Raw genomic sequence first — 21,655 nt, forward strand, 5'->3', positions numbered from 1 at the left:
CATGTAACATTCTTTAATCACGTCTAGAAACAACAGCTGTTCCATATTTATGAAATAGTAAGGTTCCATGAAACAGTAAGACAATGAGAGATGTGAGCTATTGAGAACTGTTACTGTCTATCAGTTTAGTAAGACTTTCTCAGAAATGAATAGATTTTTTACCAGTGCAGAATACAGATTTTCTTTCAACCCAATAGAAATAGAAGTACCAGGAATTGTCAGAAAAAACTTGGATTTAATATGCAAAATAAAATAACACAATGATCATTAAGGCTCATGTATAATCCAATGAAATGCCCTTAAGGAATGATAGATCCACTGTCTAGAATCCCATAAAAATTTTCCCATTTTTCATGTCTTAGCTCTCTTGTGGCAGTCAGCTTAGATTTTAGAACACTTTCCTGCTGCTTGTCTTAGATCTTTTCAGAGATCATCCAAAAGGGCCAGACTGTTGGGTTTGCGTGGCCAGGTTTTGGTAGCGGGTCAGGGCTACACAGGTGGCTTCTATGAGAAGCTGCCAGAAGCTTCCCCATGTCTGACAGAGCCAACGCCAGTTGGCTCCAAGATGGACCCACTGCTGGCCAAGGCTGAGCCCATCAGAAATGGTAGTAATGCCTCTGTGATAACATATTTGAGAAGGAAAAAAAGTTATTGCAGAGAAGTAATTATAGCCAGAGAAGAGAGGACTGAGAACATGTGAGAGAAACAGCTCTGCAGCACCAAGGTCAGTGCAGAAGGAGGGGCAGGAGGTGCTCCAGATGCCAGAACTGAGTTTCCTCTGCAGCCTGTGGTGAAGACCGTGGTGAAGCAGGCTGTCCCCCTGCAGCCCATGGAGGTCTGTGGGTGTGCAGAGAGCCACTTGCAGCCCAGGCAGGAGACCCATGCCTTCTTGAAGGACTGCACCCCATGGAAAGGGACCCACGCTGAAGCAGTTTGTGAACAGCTGCAGCCCATGGGAAGGAATCATGCTGGAGAAGTTCTTGGAGGACTGTCTCCCCTGTGAGGGAACCCACACTGGAGCAGGGGAAGGACTTCTCTCCCTGAGCAGAAAGCAGTGGCAGAAACAACATGTGATGAACTGACCATAACCCTTGTTCCCTGTCTCCCTGAACAGTTGTGGGGGAGGAGATAGAGAACCTGGAACAAAGCTAAGCCTGTAGGAGTGGGGGCAGGAGGAAGGTGGGTTTTTTTAGGATTTTAATTCTCATTATCCTGCTCTGATTTTGATTGATAATAAATTCAGTTATTTTCCATAAGTGGAGGTTTTTTTGCCCATGACAGTAATTGGTGAGTGATCTCTTTCTGTCCTTATCTCAACTCACAATACTTTTGTTATATTTTTTCTCCCCTGTCCAGTTGAGGAGGGAAGTGATACAGCAGCTTTGTGCACCTGGCATCCAACCAGAGTCAAATCATCACAGCCAATTAGACTGGTGTGGCAGCATGACTCAGGACCCTGCACTTTGGAAATAACTCACCTAAACTCAGTGCCTTTCAATACAAAGAAGAGCCACTGAGGGACAATTGCTTCTAGTTGCTCTTAGCAAAGGTTGGATCCAAAGCAAATGTTTTTAGAAAAGTCTGCCTCACTAAACTGCCTACATAAACTTTGCTCTTTGTTAGTCTCATTAGCTGTCTCAGATGTCAGAAGATTCCTTTGCTTCTTCCTCCACACAAGTGCTGCCTTTTCATCAGCGTTGGCACACTGCATAGAGTGGGGGGAGATGCAGATGTCTGAGATAACTGGCGGTATAATAAATGGGAATTAACTGACACTAAAGTAGGGATGCTGGACAAGGAAATCCATGAAAATAAAGGAATACTGGCCTTCATGAAATGGTAACAATATGAAAATACAACTTCTTTTCAGCAAAATTGTTCTCATGATTATTTCCTTTGACAGAAACTTACTGGAATGGAATTTATTTCTGGTAAATGAGATGCACAACTACCCTGTTCCTTAGGCATGTAGCCTTGCCAATGCTTTTAAGGCCAAGTTCCCCAGCTCTCCAAATTTATTAGTCACCTTTAGTTTTTCTATGAAAGCACCCACCTGGTATTTCTTCAAGTGTATCTAGTCTTTAAGGTGCTTTCTAGGGCCTGTATATGCGTGGTACTGATGATCTACCTCATAAATGACTCTACCTAGAATGCCAAGTCTTCTAGCACCTATCTCAGTGGTCCACACAGCATAGCTGAAAACATCATTGCATGCACCATTACCCACTGGATTCTTCTTTGGTACTGGGAAAGAACAGGAGGATGCAGCAGTGATATCCAGCAAGGAAAGAGGCTGTGACTGTGTGCTTTATATGTGATTATTTTTAACTGTGTATGCAGACTGTAATGTGTAAATATAAGAACTCAAGCATGGCAGTAGCAGATGCAGTTATGTCTTAGCAATATTTAACTATGCAGTACTTAAGGGAGAACAAATGAGATAACTGTGAGATAACTATTGAGTAACAATGGAAATGGCAGTAGATAGCTGTAACAAACATTAGCAGCGTTAGTTTGAACCATAAGCAGCACAGTGGTATGGTTATAGCAGCAAATCCCTGAGTTGTCCCAATCCATTAAGGTCCTCAGTGCTCCTCTCTTGGCCCTCAAGGCCCACACTCCTGGCACCTGGTATGAGAGGGTCTAGGCGGCCCTCATGCCACAGCTGCCTTACCTGCACTGTTATTGCAATATTTCCCTGTATTTTATTAATGGCCTGCAATCAGAAATTTGTTAAATTGATTTATTTATTTCATAATTTCCTATACTGAGGTCTCACATTTGTGACTAGCCATTTGGTTAGTCCTTATCTTGCCACAATGACAAATATGTTTGTACAGGGTTAGGAAAGCTACATCGAAGCCAATCTTGATTTACCAGTTCCCTGTACTTTGCTATGATGATTAGCAGCATTATACTGAGGCCTGTCTTGGCTCAGAGAGGCCTGACTTGGCTTGGTTATCCTTAGCTCCCTGTCATGTACCCAAGACCCACTTGTTGTTTTCAGCTGTGTGAAATACTCCTCTGCAGGTGAGAAACTTCCTATTTGTCTTTGTTGAACTCCATGAGGTCCTGCCAGACCCTTCCTCCAACCTGCCATGATACCTCTGGAAAGCAGCCACCACTTCCAGTATGTTTACTCATTTTCTCCTAATTTTCTCTTTCCAAACTGCTGCTTTGCTTTTTTGCCCTTTGTCCATTTTCTACATTTTTGTAGAGTGTGAGACCTAAGTAATAGAGGGTCATTTAGTACCAGTTGGCCTTTATGGCAGGGAAGAGTCAAGGGTATCTTTAATTTACTGGTATAGTCATATCCCCCAGTTCTGAGGAGAAAGAACAGCACACCGAAATAGTGCTCAGAGCTATAGTACTAGACATTAATGTGTCCTCTGGAAAAGCATGTGTGTGGTGTTGGATGTCACCTTCATCGTTGGAGCTGTGACTGCTGAGGCTGTGCTCCTGTCTTTGATGCTGGAATGTTGGCATGCCCACACGTGTCCTGGGAAGATTGCTTTGGAAGCACTTGGACAAGGAGCTTCTCTATTGTATGTACTTGCAGTGACTACTGAGGGTGTGGGAAATAATGGAGTATTACTTTCTGTGATTACAACTGGAAATGTGTCTTGCTGGTCTTGGTACATTTAGGTATATGGTTTGGCTTGAAGGCTTTGATGTTTGAAAGCCCAGACAGGGTGTACCCTGGTGGTATATTACTTCACACAGCTCCACTGTGATGGCAGTGAATTTACCGACACAAAGCTGCTTGTGCCACGGATTCAGATGAGAGATGTAATAAGATTTCCTGGCATCAAACTGACCCATTTCTGGAACAAAAAGGATATGTAAAAATGAATGTTCTATGACACAAGAACTACTACCAGCTCATCGCTCAGCACGTGTGGTGACCTTGTGCATTGAGATATTAATGGCCCAATAGTGGTTATTCTTCAGCTGGTAGATAATAATTCCCCCTCCACCAGCCCTGCTGTGAGTGCTGGTGATTTGCCATCTGAGCCACTCTGCTGTGGCTTTGGGAGTGAGTAGCCTTGACCTATGTAAGGCTGGAGCTAGGACTGATCATAATAGATATGACAGTCCAGGTGCCAGAGCATCCTCCACAGCCCTACAGGGGCAGCTGCTTAGTACCACCAGTCAGACCACCACCATGTCATATAAAGGAGCCTCATTTTATTCACTCACAGGAAATTAATATTGTAGTAAGATCACCAAATTTTATTATTTTATTAATTAATATATATGTGATTAATTATTACTAATTATAAAGGATTAATTTTGTGTGGTTATTATTACATCATTACAGTCCACATACATAATATGTATATGGCATATAAATTATTTTAAGATTATAAAACCTTGAAAATCTTATTATTTTAAAATAAAATAATTGTAGGTTTGGTAATCAAGGAAAAATGGGAATTTCTGGCTCATTCCAGTGAATAAAAATAGTTTAGAAATGACACTACCCTCCTTAAAGAAATTGCTTATTCATTAAACATTATTAAAAGCTGCAGTTCAACTTCTGAGTGCCTAAAAAGTGAAAGTGATGTTTAAATAATACAGAAACTGGAAATCTATTATGAAAGTAAATGCTTAATATTGCAGCCACCCAGAGTGATTATTAAGAAAGTGTTTACATACTATCAGTACGTTGTTTATAATATAGATTCATAAATCTGTTGAAGAATGTAATTCATAATTTATTTTACATAAAACAGGTGAGCTGACCAAAGTAAAAAATAACCCTACAAATGAAAAACCCCAAAGTATTCAGATCTGGATTTGTTCATTGATCAGATTCTCACCTCAGCCCACAAACAGTTGTCTAGTATAGGGATTTGGGCAATCTGAGGTCAATGTAAGTTTGGACTAATAGAAAGAAAAAGGTATATGGAACTAGCTGGCATTTGTGGATTGATTTGGTAATAGATCGGGATAATATGATTAAGATCCTGATTCAGCAAAATATTTTTTTCAGCAAAAGATGTCTTACCTTTCACCATTGAAGTAGTCACTTTGGGTTTGTTGTACTTTTATGTATATAAATATTGTCCTAGAGGACTCTTTATTTTTGATGAAAATGTCTTAAAGAAACTCATTTTTCTGCTGTCATGCTTTAGACAGAATAGCATTGTGCCAAAGCAAAAATGAGATAAACTGTTTATCTTTTTGATCAAAGGGAAGAAAACCAAATGAACCAATATTATATAGGACATGAACAAGTTCGGTTTTCAGATGTTTCTGCTTTAATGAATTATGGCAGCTAAAGGAGCAGATATGAATATTTCACAATCTTTTAATATACCAGTAATGATTTGTAAATGTTGAGTTATACCTTTCATGTTTCAACCCTCATTTTTCATTTTTCAACCCTCAAGCATCTCTCATTTTTTAGCTTATACATTCTTCAGAACAGAATATGTTTGCTCTGTGCCTAGCACAAAAGGGCTCGATCTTAATTGGAGCCTTTGGCTTCTATGGTAATCTAAGTTATTAGGGAACAATAGTCTACAAGACTGTTAGGAGTATCAGCAAGGACATTTCAAAAGGCCATTAATGTCAGTTAATGTTTATGTATCATATGAGAGGCCACTATTACTATGAAGTTATAAATAGCAGTAGAAAGATGTTATTAAACTTATAAAATTTACTTTGCTTTTGTGGGCTAGGATTTTAATAACAGCAATTTACAATCTGAATCTTTTGATAATATATTGGAGAGTAACTTGGTAGAAGTGCGTGTGCGTGTCTAATGTCACTTCTATTTATCCTTTCCATCACCAGTGACCTGCAAACTCCATAGAATCCTTTCGGGGATTCACATTTCAGAGTGAAATAATTCTTGATATATGGAATCACAAAGATGCTTCCTTAGACATTGCAGCATTCTTTCACTGTCATAGTGGTAAAATTTCTGATGGGGTTGAGAATGGTAATAGTCTGCCTGATTCTTACTATAAAGAAGAGAAAGTCAGCAAACTTTGGTTTCCTTAATAATAACCAAATGAGAACTATTTTTTTCTTACTACCTCCTCTTCCAGTTTAGATATTTAATAATATGTCTTTATATAAAAATCAATCTCAGTATAAACAAAAAATATGTAATCACAGTTCTTCTAGGAAGAACTGTTAGCTCAGAATGGCCAGTCATACATGTAGCAGGAAACTGAACAATGGAATTGCTTATGTGTTTTTAGCATCTTTTGCATCACATAATATCCTTTTTTTATATCCAGAGTAGAGAGGAAGGAAATAGTATACTTGTGCAGTTGTCAGATTGCTTACCAAGACTGACCTACATAGATTCTGTAAGGTTTGCATGAAGTCCTTGCTCGCATACTATATCCTTTGTCCATCGTTCAGCTGTCAACCAACCTGGGAGGCTTGACAGCAGATGAAGTTGTCATCCACTCTCTGCTCTTTAAGGCTGAACTGATGGTTTAGGAATTGTCATTCAGACAAAGGTAAAATGTTGTCCTTCCTCTGAAATAAGCGGGATTGTTAGGATAACATTCCATGTGCTCTTTTTCTTTAGTTACGGGAAATATCTGAAATCATAGGCACTGTGATAGAAAATTCAATTTGAGATGGGCAGTACAGCAATCATAAAGATTAGAAAAAGGAAGCAAATATATATAGATTCAAAAGTAGTTATAATAAATAAGCAATAATGATAAAATGGTTGTCTATAAATAACAGTTAATAAAATATTTTTGTATATGCATATGTCATTTCATGTCCTTACTGCCACAACCTGTTAATTCTATGAATGTGTCCCTTTTTTAAGGTCTTGCCTACATGAAAATCCTCTCAGTATTGTTTAAAAGTCTCCAGCTGGGCTATACGAAGGAGTTCGTTAGCTCAGGCTAAAGCATGCTCACATTATCTAAAAATTTGCAAATCTTCCAACAACCTTCTTGTCATTTTTTCAGATAAGTAAATAAGTTCTTGTGTTGCTGACTTAATATCTCCATAGAGAGAAACAGTGAGGTCATGATTATTTGTGCAGGGACTGAAAACAGAGAATCTGATACCAGGCTAGGCAGATCCTGGGACTTGGATGAAGACGTTCATTCTCTGTGGTGCACAGATCATCCTTACACTAATCCGGGTAAGCACATAGGACTGAATTTCGTCATAGTTGGTGGGCTTATTTAATCTCCTTTTTTTAGTGATCCTGGGTTTGTACCTCCTGGTATGCTATCTTTAATGCTTAGGAGAGTTTTCCTCCATCTCCTTTCCAAGTTTTACTCACATCTCTGCTCTTAAATCCTGCTTGATGCATCACCTGTCTGGGGGTCATGCCTAGTTGTGAGAACTCACTTTGAGCTCTCTTTTTTGGTAGCTAATGTTACAGTTATTTTTAAAGCCATCCTTTTTTTATTCCCCACCTTTGACTTTTCTTTTTTTGTAAGGAGAAAATGTGCTTAGTGAGAGAATACAATGTAAATATGTAGTGCTACAGACAGACCTGGATTTACAAAAAACTCAGCTCCTTGGTGGTGTGATTGTGCAGCCCTCATTTCCTCCCCTCTAATCCCTATTTTGCTTTCAATAATATGTGACAGTGCCCTCTGTCATCATAACTTCTTTTCTGTGATAAGTGTAGCTTGTGCAGTTACAGTACCTATTATACAGAAAGAAACTTCCAAACTCCTGTTCAGAGACTGCAAGCTAATACAATGAAGACCAAATTTATGGCTAGGCACCTATTTTCCAGTTTTAAAGGGGCACTGTCTTGTGCTAAGCTCATCTGGGTACTTGATTTATTTCAACTAACTTAATGAGGAATATCCTGTGAAGAATTATACCATACTTCTTGTCCTTGTCTTGTTAGATGCATCACCCAGAGGCATATTCAGAAGTCATGTAAATTTGATGATAAGGAATTGCTTCCTTTTTTCTCCTCAGTGCTCCAGATAAAACAGGTGTGAGCGTAGGGATGTTATTTCTAATGAAGGAAATGAAGAAGTATTTTGTCTTCATGATAAAGTAGCATGAAAGGAATGGAATATTATTTAGCTAGGGGGTTATGCAGAACTCATAACTGCACTATCTGAATACCTCTTTAACAGTGAAAACTGTCTTGAAAATGGAAGGTCCTCTTATAATGATTTATGAGGTAGTAAATGAGCTTTTTCTTGCTAAAATCAGAGCCTGGCATTATAAGCCCATACATACCTCAGCACAGCAGGCTAGCTTGGGTGTTGTATTCACAGGTTGCATTCCTGTTGGAACAATATTAACTCTGAGAGTAAATAACTGAAAGTGTTAACTCTGAGAATAAGTCATTTAAAAATGCCATTGCTTGAGGTAGTCTCTGTTTAGTGTACTTCAGGGTAATCTACATGGAAGAGTTACTACAGGATGGTGAACTAGACTATGAAGATTAATTTCCCAAGCAGATTTACCTTTAAGACACCTAAAACATTCTTTATCCTTTCTCTTGTAGTCTGAAATTTATCCAGCTTCCTCAAGACATGTTCTTTAGCATCAAATTAAAAGCTGAGGTCATTAATTGTCTTCTAGAAACAGTTTTAAGCATTAGAAGTATTGATGTGATATCCTCAGATTTAATTAATAAGAATCTGACATGATTTTCAAAAAGTTGTCAGTATGTCTAAGGTTTACTTAATATTGTTTTACAAACAAGACATTTATATCCTCAGATATAAGCATCATCCTTTCAAGTTCATGTTTCAGAATTATCACGTTAATAAGATATATTATAAAGCAGATTAATTAATTTTATGCATATTATGGACATTGTAATTGTTGCCTTCTTTTGCATAAACTCATGTCAGTATGATGGTTGTGAAACCTGAGTATCAGAAAAGAGAAATGAGTTCTGTCCAATCTATTAGAGCTCATCAAGCAATTAGATTAAAAACAATAATGAAAAAGTATTCTTGCAGGTTCAGCTTTTATTTTCATTGGTACAGACAGGAAAAACAGAAGAAACTTTGGCAGCACTGTTTTCTATCTAAAGTATATGAGCGACAGTTCATTTTTGGCTATGATTATTTAATGGGTTTACATGAGATATTTTCAAACATTCAGTGGAAGTTTTTACACTGGAACTCTGACATTAGTCATATAATTTTTTACTCTGAAACCAGTAACTGCTAGGAACTGCCAGGTGAATACAGCATTTCAACTTACGCAGGATGGTCCAAGTGTGAAATGACGAGAAGACGAAATGCCAGAATCTCCTGAACCTGTACTTTTCTCAGTTAGGTGTTGAAAAGAGCGATTACTGCGTGAAACTTGTCTAGAAGAAGAAAAAAAATGCTGTATATGCCAAGGTTGATATTTCCCATGATTGAAATTTTCTCGTCAAAAATACTCCTGTAGCACCTTTTGTTCTGTCTTACAGAAGTTAATGTGTTTCTCCTGCCTGTATTCTTAGAAAAAAAATGATGGTGTTTCTTTACTTTGGGACTGATATTGGATGATATTGTATATAGATCAAGTCTAATGAGTTCTTTTGAGGCACTGTATCAAGAAGCAAGATCACAGGGATGCTGGATTTCATCATTGATTAGCACTGGCAATTTTTAAGGCACAAAATGACAGGGCTGTTCAAGATTAACAGAGAATCCTTACAGGAAAGAAATAAAGAAAAGAAAAATAATAAGCTTTCAGATGCCTATAAGAAATACACTGAAGTTCCCAGACTGCTTATTTTTTTCTCAGCAGAGTTCACCCCAACTGCCAATATGTCTGGTGAATGATCTTCTGTTATGCACACCAAAGTCTGTGAACCAGAGGTGTCCTTTTAATATTTATACGGAAATGAATTCATCGTTTCCAAGGCAATTGCCTCTAAATGTCTGTTCAGTCTTCAGGACTATGCCCTGTAACATGCTTGGAAAATCCTTAGAGCAAGTCAAATTTCTTAGTGCCAGAAATTCTTTCTTGGGGAAAATCTGTTCTGGTTTAAGAGAAGATCTAATGCCCTCTTTTAGAGCTATGCAATGTAGGGGGAAAAAAAAAAAAGAAAGAGGCAGATGTTTTGGAAATACAAAAGTAGTTCATTAAAATTTCTCAAGATAAATATAAGCAATGTATTTTCACAGAATTAAAATTAGAGATTTGATATGTTTGTCTTAGAAGAGAAATTAACCATTCTGGATGAGGAAATTGAGAGGTGAGTTGGAAGTAATTATATGCCTATTGAAAGATAAATAAATAAATAGTACATAAACATGCAATTAAAAAAATCCCTCTTGATTGGGGGCTAGTACTATATTGCTCTTGAAAAGCTAATAGAAAAACTATCCTGGGAAGAGCACCAAGAAAGAAGGGACTTGTGAGTAGCCAGCTAACTAACACATGTAGTGTTTTTAGTATTTGTGATGAAAGGCAATCTTTTGGGCACCTGTTACCTTGACAACTGCAGGTAATGGATGGTTGTAGTGTTCATCTCTTCAGATTCACTTTTAACTACTAATAAAGAATTAGAACAGCTTTTCTTTTAAATGGATTCATGTGGATTTCTAAAGATATGGGGCTCAAGGGATTAATCTGTTTCTGAGTGGCAATTTTGCATATAGAAGTGAATTTGGGGAACCTGACAAATAGGAAAAACAAGCATATGAGATCATCCAACTTTGTGGCTGCCTTAGTGGGAAAGTTCTTAGGGAAACAAAGCACATTTTGTTTCTATGCAGTATTTTAAATGCAAGTCCTCAACCTGTGTCTGAGCCCAGACTCACCTTGTGTGGTGTTATTGGAACACAGGCAGACTGCTGGGGAGGTCGCTGGCCTGGATGGGCTCCTGAGTTTCCCACTGTGGCATGAATGCATTCTATCCATGCCTGCCTGCTCAGGTATTTCACTGCATTCCCCATACTGCATGGTGGTAGTGTTACCTGGCATGCTGGCTGAGGTCCCTGGGGGGAGAGGCACATCAGGTGGCACTGCAGCAGAAGATATCTCTTCCAGCATAGTCATGTGAACAACACATCAAGAAGTATGCTGTGTTTTAAACTGTACTCAGCAGTGGCTCTCTCAATAATTTGATTTTACTGACTATTCTAAGTCAGCATGGTGTGACTGGTGAGCTGCTCCCTTTCCCTCAGAGGGGATAGCGAAGGGCCATTTTGGCGTTTTATGCTACCCTAACAACTATTTCCTCCTGTTCCTGCTCATAGGCCCACAGCTGGAATACAAACCTGTGCATGTTTCTGACCCTGCTTGAGCGGATGTACAGCCTGTGTTCTGTCAGTACGTTTGTTTACTGCAAAAGCAGAGGAAGCTCAACACTAGAGAATAGGTTTTCATAGTGAACTCATGACAAGTTATACAAATATCCTTCTGGGACTTTAGTAGATTTTCCTTTATGGAAAATACTTGTTAAATCATATGTTAGTTCTGTCACACTCTGATATGTGTTTTGATGTTTTTCTGCTCTAGCACTGAGGCGTTATGTTTTCAGATGATGTACATCCAGTTACTTAGCAGTAGAATTTAATGTCTTTTATATTAATAACGTTGTTGGAAAGTGCAAACAGTCCTTTAACAGAGCTATTAAGTCAACCCTGGGAGCTACAGCTATTTTTATACATGAGAGATAAACAGAGAGAAGTTTAATATTGATACTGAAAATTTTATTCTGATCCATAGCACTTTATCTCTGGCTGCTATGATCTATGGCATAGCCTCAGGATATGAACTCTGCAGAGATGTTCTCAGAAAATTGGGTAACTACTTGCTAAGTTTTGGTAGTTCTGGCTTTTATCCATATATTAACTTCTTGAGGTTTCATGTGGTTTTTGTGTGTGTATAAGTGTACCCATATTTTAAGTTTTTGTTGTAGAAGAAATTTTTGCAATTCCCCTCTTTTTACCAAAAAAAAAGAAAAATATTCAAGGTGCAGGACTGTGAGATTATTAAAAAGACACAAGTCTTATTCTTGGCAATGAAACAAAATTACGTAAGTAAACCCTACTGACATATTCATCAGTTTGATTTATTCTCTAAGACTTTATACAGCAGCAGAAAGGCTTCAATAGCATTTGCCTATTTGATACTGCAACTGTTTCTGTTTAGACCACAACACAGAGGGCTATCAAAAATGACCAACCAAAAATTGAGAAATGTTTCAAAAACATTGTCAAGTGAATCAACAAGGATGACTTCCTCTTTCTGTTCTCCTTCTTCTCTCCTGGTACCATCTGCCTACCATCATCATCATCTTTATCTGGCCTTCCAGGTCTCCTAGAGATCTGATGTGCTTTCTTACCAGTGGATTGGAGATCCTGATCAGTGGGATGATGACAACATCTGTGGGTACTGAATAAAGAAAATCTGGACATACACTGAATGCCAGTTTGAAGGCAAGTGGGTTAACAACAAGGCTTATCCTGTGTTGTAGCAGGTGCTGGCAAGCTAAATACAGTTAGGAATATATACAATTAGACATATTACATCATATCATTTGATACAGAGCCAGAGATCTTTCTCTGTGTTACAATACAGTAGAAACTGTGTAACACTTTCAGCAATTAGCTTTGCAATGAAAAAAAATGAGGAAGTAGTTACAGTATTTCCACTGACCTTAATTCAAGATGGAAATAAAGAGAATTAGCATTACCTCCTCTGTCGGGTCACTGCAGAAGGCTTTTTGGCATTCTAGCAAGAGCAGTTTGGTTGCCAGGAGACGATAAGTTAATTTTGGAAGGTAATGCCCTCCAAGCAAGTAATGCCAACATCCTAGATCAGAGTAAAATCTAATGCTCTGTAGCCAGAAGCTTGCCTTTTAAAAGGATTTAACTCTCTACCTTACTGATAATAAACAAACTGTGCTGCTGCATTGTCTATTGCTGGTAGAACAAAATCCTGAGCAGTAAAATCTTAGGGTGCTGTTAAGTAATCAGCATAAAAATAATGTTCCAGCAAGCTCATCCAGGTTAGGCCATCTGCTCACTGTGCTGGTACATATGTCAAATGACAGATTGTCAAAACTATTTTTCATGACCTTAAGATATGAGGGAGGCCAATGAAATGTGACAAGGACAAATTCAAGACAAGTCCACAATTAATGGGTGGCATTAATTTCACAATATCAGACATGGTAACTAAAGGCTTTTGGGACACTAAACATTTACTGATGCTGTTAAAATCTATAAACAAAACCATACTGACACTTCAGAATGGAAATGGCAGCAGAAAAATGTGAAATTAAGAAACACAAGAGGCTGTATCTCTGATAGTGGTGCCAACTATAGCAAGGCAGGAAGCATTTCTCTTCAGTCTAGCTGCAAAACTGAATCCTCATATTTTCAAATTCAGTGTTATCAGAGTTATGGAGAACACATGTAAGACAAGGGTTTGAGACAGGAATCACTCATGAAATTGTTTGAGCTTTTCTGGGTGGAGATAGGATACACAGTCATACAGGTTGGTCTGAACTGAAAATCTGTTGAATATTTGGGAGAATGGGTAAACAGGCACATGGATTACAGTGGTCAGCATGTGGTCAGTTCTAATATTGAACGATTTTGACATATTAGACATACTAGAAAAAACTATAGAAAATATCTTGTAGGATGTGTGCACTTTGTAATCTATTTCTAGAGCAATTCTGTATGTTCTTACCTGTTTCTAAAGACGAGTGGGGAAATGACAGGATTTTATGGTATCCCTGGAAATTAATAAAATTGTTTCTTTGTGTGTGCATATGCTTCTTTTCTGTAATCTGCTCTTATTTCAGAAAAAAAGAACTGGACTCGTATGCAAATTGGTAGTAGAGGAAGGGAGACTTAGAGAAACTATAAGTCACTGCTGCTTTATAAGTTTGGTGCTTTTCGTCTGAAAGTTCACCAAAGACAGGAAGTACTCTCATAGAGATTTTACAGATAGGGAAACTGAGGCACAGACCAGTCATTTTGAGTTCATAGAATCATAGAATCAGTTGGGTTGGAAGGGACCTCCGAGATCATCAAGTCCAACCCTTGATCCAACACTGCCGTGGTTACTAGACCATGGCACTAAGTGCCACATCCAGTCTCATCTTAAAAACCTCCAGGGACGGAGAATCCACCACCTCCCTGGGCAGCCCATTCCAATGCCTGATTATCCTCTCTGTAAAGAATTTCTTCCTAATATCCAACCTAAACCTCCCCTGGCACAGCTTAAGACCATGCCCTCTTGTCTTACTGATAGTTGCCTGGTTGAAGAGACCAACCCCCACCTGGCTACAACCTCCTTTCGGGTAGTTGTAGAGAGTGATGAGGTCTCCCCTGAGCCTCCTCTTCTCCAGGCTAAGCAACCCCAGCTCCCTCAGCCTCTCCTCATAGGACTTGTGCTTGAGTCCCTTCACCAGCCTTGTTACTCTTCTCTGGACCTGCTCCAGCACCTCAATATCCTTCCTGAACTGAGGGGCCCAGAACTGGACACAGTACTCCAGGTGATAAGTTACCTAGCACAGAAGTGGACTAGTAATGCAACTCCTCTTCAGAGTATCCTATTGATATTTTCCCCAGATATAAAAGGATTTCTGAAAAAAAAAAAGTGTCCCCAGCCTGAAGAAAACCTCAAAGTGTAGCATGCGGGCAAGGAATATAGAACAGTTTGCACTGAAGCTGTAAAGGATCATACAGCTTCCATTCAGCATTTGGGATAACTTTGAAAAACTTTCTGCTGTGCTAAACCCCAACTCTATGGAAACAAAGACAATTACAAGAGTGCAAGTGCTTCAGAAAATGACTTTTGAAGATACTATCAGGAAAGGTATAAAGGAGGATGTCATCAGACACTTGGATGATGGGTATTGGTGATTGGTTTTTACTATTTAAAAGATGTGTAGATGTGGCACTTAGTGACACTGTTTAGTGGTGGACTTGGCAGTGCTGGGTTAATGGTTGGTCTCAATGAACTTAGAGGTCTTTTCCAACCTAAGTAATTCTATGATTGTTATTCTATTTTTCCATGTATTGTCCGTGTTCTTACAGAAGAGAGAGAACCTAGGAGCTGATAGAAGTGGCTAAGTGAAACTCTTATATTAGAACAATAGCTGATGATGGACTTAAGGGTGGCTTGCAAAAGATTTTGTTTTGAATGTGAGCTTGACCTATTTAGATAGGGGGCTTTTAAGTTGAGGAAGGGAAATCACATGGTATATGGTCCTACAGATTGTGCTCTTTCGGAAACAGTCTAATCCTAGATTGCCAGTACAGTCTCTTGGCTAGCTCAGCTGTCATCAACTCTCACACTTGAATGGAAGCCCAGGACTTGCAGTACTTTAACAAATTACCCATGATGTTCTGATGTTCAATGGATATTAGCTAAACTTTCTCTACTCCGTTTTTCATCTCTTTCCTTTCTACTTTGTGTCATTATTTTTCCAAATGTTATGGTTCTTATGGGCCATACGGTTCTTGTTTGTAGGTGTGATGCCAAACCTGTGGGTTTTTTTAGTACATTTTAGACCATTTTCATAATGTTAAGTAAACATAATAGGGCATAATTCCCTCTTCACTTTGAAGTCACTTTAGAGCATCTAAGTGTTGGATTGATTTGACCTTCCCTTCCCTCTTGGGTGTTACATCCATAGTAATTATTAGCTTCTTCCCTCTCTTTTTCTCACTCCTTGCATGCTGCTGTAGAGAAAAAAAAATTGTTGAATGTTCAGAACTACTATTATTTATTGTGTTTTATTATTTTAAGTGATAAATTCATATACAAAAGAATATTAATGAGACCAAATTGACTTTAAGTGTTCTCTAATTATTCTTGGAGAGTATATTTCTGTCCTCTAGTTATACTGGAAAGGAATTACTTCCCGTGTCCTCTATGTTGGGCTAAAATCTGTTGCCTTTAAAATCATAAGAAGTTTACCTTTTACTTCAAAGTACTACACTGCTTTAAAGAGCAGGCTTTAAAGGCTTCCTCAGCTAGAACGAAATAATGTTATCACTGCTTATTTTTTTACATCCACCTGACATAAAAATTGCATATTAGACAAGATGGTAGATAATATACAGTGACCTGTTAGCGTGGTAGGATGGCTAATGTTTTAAGTAGCAATAATAAAATTAATGATGTATTTAAAGCCATTTCTGCTGCTAATTCAATCTTGTACCAATCATAGTTTATCCAGGTAAAAGAATTTGTCCTTTTCAAAGTCCAAGTAGAAAATTTAGGAGACAAATCAGCTTGTCTTTGGCTTCCACAGAAAGCTGCTTATTTTGCCTCATGCACAGTGCTGGATATGTGCACTGAAGATGCAGTTTGCTTTTGCCAGATAATGCCAAGCTTCCAAGTAAAAAGATTACAGTTCTTATTTAAATTTGATACCACATTTAGAAATATTATTGACCCCAATGTAAGGTTTGTGCAATCTTAGAGTACTTTGATCCAACTGTAAGCCAATGGCTGCAGTGTTTAGAAATATTCTGTTCAATAAATTTCTGTGAAGTCTCCTTGGAAGTCTATTGAAAATGAACTCATTCCTTAAGCTGTTTTCAAAAATTATACTTTACTCAGAGTTATACTTGATGATTTTTGTATTTATGGATATCATTAATATTTTCATGTATAAAAAATAAAAATGGAGAAGCCTTGAGAATTTCAAGGATTTGTGATTATTATTAAAGATCCTTATGTACAGCAATGAAAATAAGTGACTGAATTTACCAGTAGAGGAACTGAAGACAATTAACATGCTGTCAACTGCAGTATATCAAAGCTGGTGTGCAGTGGAAAACTCTTTTGACAATTTTTTTTTGTCATGAAACTCTGGGTCAGAAACAGCAACATTTGTCTACAGCACAAAACATGTATTTGTGTAAATTGTACTAGGTATTATGACAAAGGCAAAATGCCCATGGATCAGGTATATATATTTATATAGTCTTCTTTATTAGAAAGTATGTTCTTAATTAATATTATATATGGAATAGTGGCCGTGGAAGGTCACAGTCTAGCCCCACTGTTCTCAGTGCAGTTCTCTCAGGTTTACAGTGGGATAGGCAGGGATACAGGTGCTGTATGAGCAGGATCAGCTCATGGGAATATCAGACATTATGCCTTATTTCTTCTCATTATTTGCGGACCTAAGGGAGCCATTTTGGTATAATGAGACCAGGGACACTAGATAATTTTGATATGCTTAAATATCTTCATTCCAGAAGAATGTACTTGGTTTTATTAAAGTAGATACAATATGCAATTTAGTTGATAATAGCAGCATTGAGCCCTGAAATTAAGCAACACAGCTAAGGAAGGGCTGTGCAGCAAACACTTTTCATGTCCGTAAGCACAGACTTCAAAAACCACCTCTTCCTCTGAAATCTCTTGAAGATTGCCATCTAAAGGGAAATTTATATAACTGAGCTGAATACTGGATATTTTCAAAATGCATAGGAGAATCACAGAGAAAGAGTTACCCAAAGATTCTTGCATTTATAATTGTTCTACAAGAATCACCTTTTCCCTCAGGAAGGCGACAGTAATAATGATGTGCCCTCTAGAAAGATACCGAAATATCTGGGCATATCACCTGCAACTCTACATCTAATTGTTCATTTTCACTATCTTCTTGTAATAGCATTTCTGTTTTGCAGAACGGTGAAGATAACTCATGGAGGAATTGTATTCCAATCATGCTAACATCCATTCACACAGAAGATACTTATTCACTAGGATGTCTCAATAAATTGTGATTCTGCAAAATGTGCACACATGAAAATCTTCATGCATGTGAATTGCTTCAGTTGAATAGTGACTATCATTCAACAGTTACAGAGCTAAGTTCATGACTTTTTAGTCCTGTAAATTTGGTAGTTATTTCTCTAGTGTTGGTAGTTCTGACTTCAGAGTGGTTGAAGAGGAGCAAAGAGTAAATCTAGGCTTTCAAAGCTTAATTCTACAGATCCTTAGTGCTTTCAAATACAAAGGTCAGCAAAATATTTCCTGATGTGTTTGATGTTGGAATATTGTATTTTCCTCTGATCACTAGATGTGGCCTTGTGTCCATACTGTAGGACTGCTGTACATTAATCAGGAGTGTAGTGGGACACATTGGAGAAGCAGCAGGAAGAAATCTGTTGCCTCTTGCCCACTTCTTCAATGAAGGTGTTCTGAAGCCTGATACAGTATTTTATTTCTGTTTTTGTGGTCTCTCACTTTGATGGGGAAGTTTCTCTTGGATCTGTGGGAGTAAACAGACATTTTGTGACATACACATTTCTGAGAGAAGCCATGAAGGTATAATTTCTTCTTTTGTTTAAAGAAAAATAAATTCCATTAGCCCATCAGTTCCAAACTATTCTTATAAAAGGTCTGAGGACTTTCACTTTTTTCTTTCCCTTGAAGGGAAAGGAGATGACAAGCTATTTTTGTATACTTTGCTTTTTAGCTTAGATAGTGATGTGCTAATACTTGGAACAGACTTGAGGCAGCACTGTGGCCCTAGTCAGTTTGCTGGGAAATAAAAAGCCATGTCCACGTGACTCTGTGACACTGGGTTTGTGTGTTACTCATGCACATTGGTCCTACATCCCGAACTCCTGAAGCTACCCAGGCAACTCCCTATGTAGGTAAGAAGTAAAAGATTCTTAAGGAAACAATAATTCTACAGCAACTGAGGGAAAGGGTTTTCTGGTTATACTGGTTGTGGATCAGAATTGAAGGTAGAGTTTTTTTAATAACTAAAATATTTTAGAATATATGTGTTTGTCCTTTCTAAGCATGATGTATCAAGTCTTAGAAAGCCAAGTTGAATTCTATGTAGAGGTTGTGTGGGAGACCTTTTTTTTTCATGGATTTAGCCACTGATGTTTAATGGCATTAGACAGCATTGAGACACAATTGTCACTGGGTTGTTTGCATTTTTTTGGAGACTAGAAAAAGTACTAGATGAGCAGGGAGGCTCTGTAACATGTAGCTGTTATGTGTGTAATATGCAGCTGTTAACGTAGTTGCCTTACTGCTTAGCTTGAGCACAGTCAAAGTTTCTTTCAGGATTGTCAATAAATCCCTAGGATATGTTATTAAAACTTTGATAAGAACCCATGAGTAATTTATTTCCAGACAATATCCAATGAGAGAGAACCCTAGGATTTCTTAAAATTAAAATACTGCACAGAGAATTGGATGAAATATTGTAAAAAGCATTTGGAATACTGTGAAGAACTTTATGACACAGATCACAGCAAACTGATGTCTTTCTTTTTTCCTATGATGTATTTTCATGTAGTAAATGAATATAATATGCAAATGTGGTCCTTTATTGTATGTTTAGAAGTGCCTGTGAGCTTGTATGTTTAGAAGCTCCCATGAAAAGAAACATATAGCTCATACCTGAAGCATGGTATAGAAATTGAGACCTATTTCCCTGTAAAGTTCATTTTTTCCATGAGTTAGCTACAGCCTCCTCATTACCTCCTCTATTTATTACCTTTTTTACCTCTTTACTCTGTGTCTCAATTCCAGAAGACTTTTTGGGTATATCCTGTTGAGACCCTTTCCTCAGATTCAGAAGCAGCTGCTGCATGTGTCTAGTAATCTTCACAATTCTTTTTGAGTAAAAATAGGCTGTCCTGCTCATTGTTGACATGCAAACCATAACATATTGCAATTAAAATCTTCCTCACTGCTTCTCTCCCATGGAAAACAGCAGGTAGGCTATCAAGGAAAATCATATTAAGAGTTTTGTCTGCTTTAGTTGAGACTGGGCAAAGAAAATACTTGTTTGAATGGCAGATGATGTGTAAGGTATAATTTCTTCTTTTGTTTAAGGAAAAATAAATTCCATTAGCCCATCAGTTCCAAACTATTCTTATAAAAGGTCTGAGGACTTTCACTTTTTTCTGCAGTGAATTACATATTTATGTTCAAATCTACTGGACATTAAGAAGAGGCAAAAATCAAAACAACTTGTCAGGAATGTCAGTTTCTGTTCAAGAAAGCTTCGTTGCAGTGGTTACAATTCTGTTACTTCCCAGCATGCCAAATCAATCAGAAGAGCTTGAAAAAGCAAACACACATTTTAAAATTATTGTTCTTCCTTCAATGGCTCCAAGATTCTTTAAATAGCAAAGGCCACATTTGGATTTTTCTAAACTTCTGCTCATGAGGCTCTATTATGTTGGATTTAAACGGGCTACATACAATAACTTTTTATTTTTGTAAAGTACTATGAGGCCAGTCAGAGCCAGACAATGTCATTAGCATTTCTTATTCCCTGGACAGTCCCAGTAAGGCTGTTACTAACTACGATAACATAATGGAGAATGACTCAGATACACTGGTAGATAATTTTCCATTGTAATTGGATGCATAATTTCTAGCATAAAATAAGGCAAATAATTAATGGCTCATATTTTATTTAAAATATTTAAACCTTATTAACTCTTTCCGATAATTTGACAGAAATAATGAAATGAAACTGAAGTGTAAAACTAATTACTGGATATTATCAATTAAGAAATTATATATTTTTTACTAAGATGCTAATGTGAACTTTAAGAATCAGTTTATGCAGTGGGGTAAGACAGAAAATTTAGACTAATACTCTGGCAGAGTAGAAGGCAATACTCTGGCAAAGACAGAAGGCAATGCCCCTTAGCAAAGGGACTTTGGCTAAGAATACAGAGGGGTTTCTTCCTTCAGACAGATGTAGTGCTCATTATTGAAAGCTCTGCTCTTTTAGACATTTATCTGTCTCATGGCACTAACAATTTGGCATCTGGTGAGATTTAACCATGTAAGGATGGCATTCATAGAAGATAGTACATGGCTCTTGTCCTCAACTGGCTTCTGGAAAATGTGAATAATGGGTTTTGTGGTTTTAGGGGAAAAAAAAAATCTACCTCTTCCTAGGAGTTAGATTTCCAAATGTCAACTATTTGGATCTTTACCTATAGAGAATTTTCTGGAAAAACCTTATCACATTATTTCAAAAATTTAGTCTTATGTTCAGAGAATCAATAAAGCTGTCTTTCAGTGTTCATCTGACACAATCTTCTTGGTAAATATATTAAGCCCTGTGTGTTGCAGTTCTACTCAAGATGGTGAGCAAAGGGTTAGATATTGATGTCAGAGCCATTAGGGACTTAAAATATATATACAGGCAGACAAGGCTAAAACAAATGACTTGCATCCCGAGAGTAATGGCCATTCCTGAAAATGCAACCTAGAACATTTGTGGTAGGAAGCAAGGGTTGAAAAAAGCAGTGTGAGGCTGTACAACAAGATGTTGTCCCTCAGAAACCACCACAGGGACAGGAAGTTACAAGAGAACTGTTCTGTCAGATTTTAAAAGTAGGGATTTTTATCTGCAGCTACAACTGAAGTTGCTTCTCTTTTCAAAAATGTTACTGAAAACTCACTAGAAGATGAGAAAACTCACATTTCTTTGTTTCTTTCTGTCACTGATACTTTATGCTAAATGAACATAGCTGTCTACAGTGAAATTACTTATGCATCTGTAGATTGCTTCGTAGGGGACATCTTTATAACTAAACTTCTTTGAAAAGTAATGACTAAAGAATGTGATATTTCAACATGTTTCTGTTTTCCTTTTCTTTTATAGAACCATAGAATCAATAAGGTTGGAAAAGACCTCCAAGATCGAGTCCAACCATTGGCCCAGCACCCCTGTGTTTACCAGCAAACCATATCCCCAAGG

General features: G+C 37.7%; 1 protein-coding gene across 4 annotated transcripts in view; it reads left to right on the forward strand.

The window, feature by feature from the left end:
- Positions 1-21,655, forward strand: part of TRMT9B (tRNA methyltransferase 9B (putative)) — a 120,431-nt gene that overhangs the window by 61,462 nt on the left and 37,314 nt on the right. The window contains exon 6 of one of the 4 annotated variants that reach the window (XM_051790341.1): positions 7,028-7,129. The exons of the other annotated variants lie outside the window; for them this stretch is intronic. The gene's annotated coding sequence lies outside the window, so the exon portion shown is untranslated. The remainder of the gene's footprint in view (positions 1-7,027; positions 7,130-21,655) is intronic. 4 annotated transcript variants of the gene reach the window in all.

Source organism: Manacus candei, unplaced genomic scaffold (genome assembly GCF_025592945.1).
Source record: "Manacus candei isolate 608988 ecotype Guabito, Panama unplaced genomic scaffold, ASM2559294v1 h1tg000028l, whole genome shotgun sequence".
NCBI classification, from domain to species: Eukaryota; Metazoa; Chordata; class Aves; order Passeriformes; family Pipridae; genus Manacus; species Manacus candei.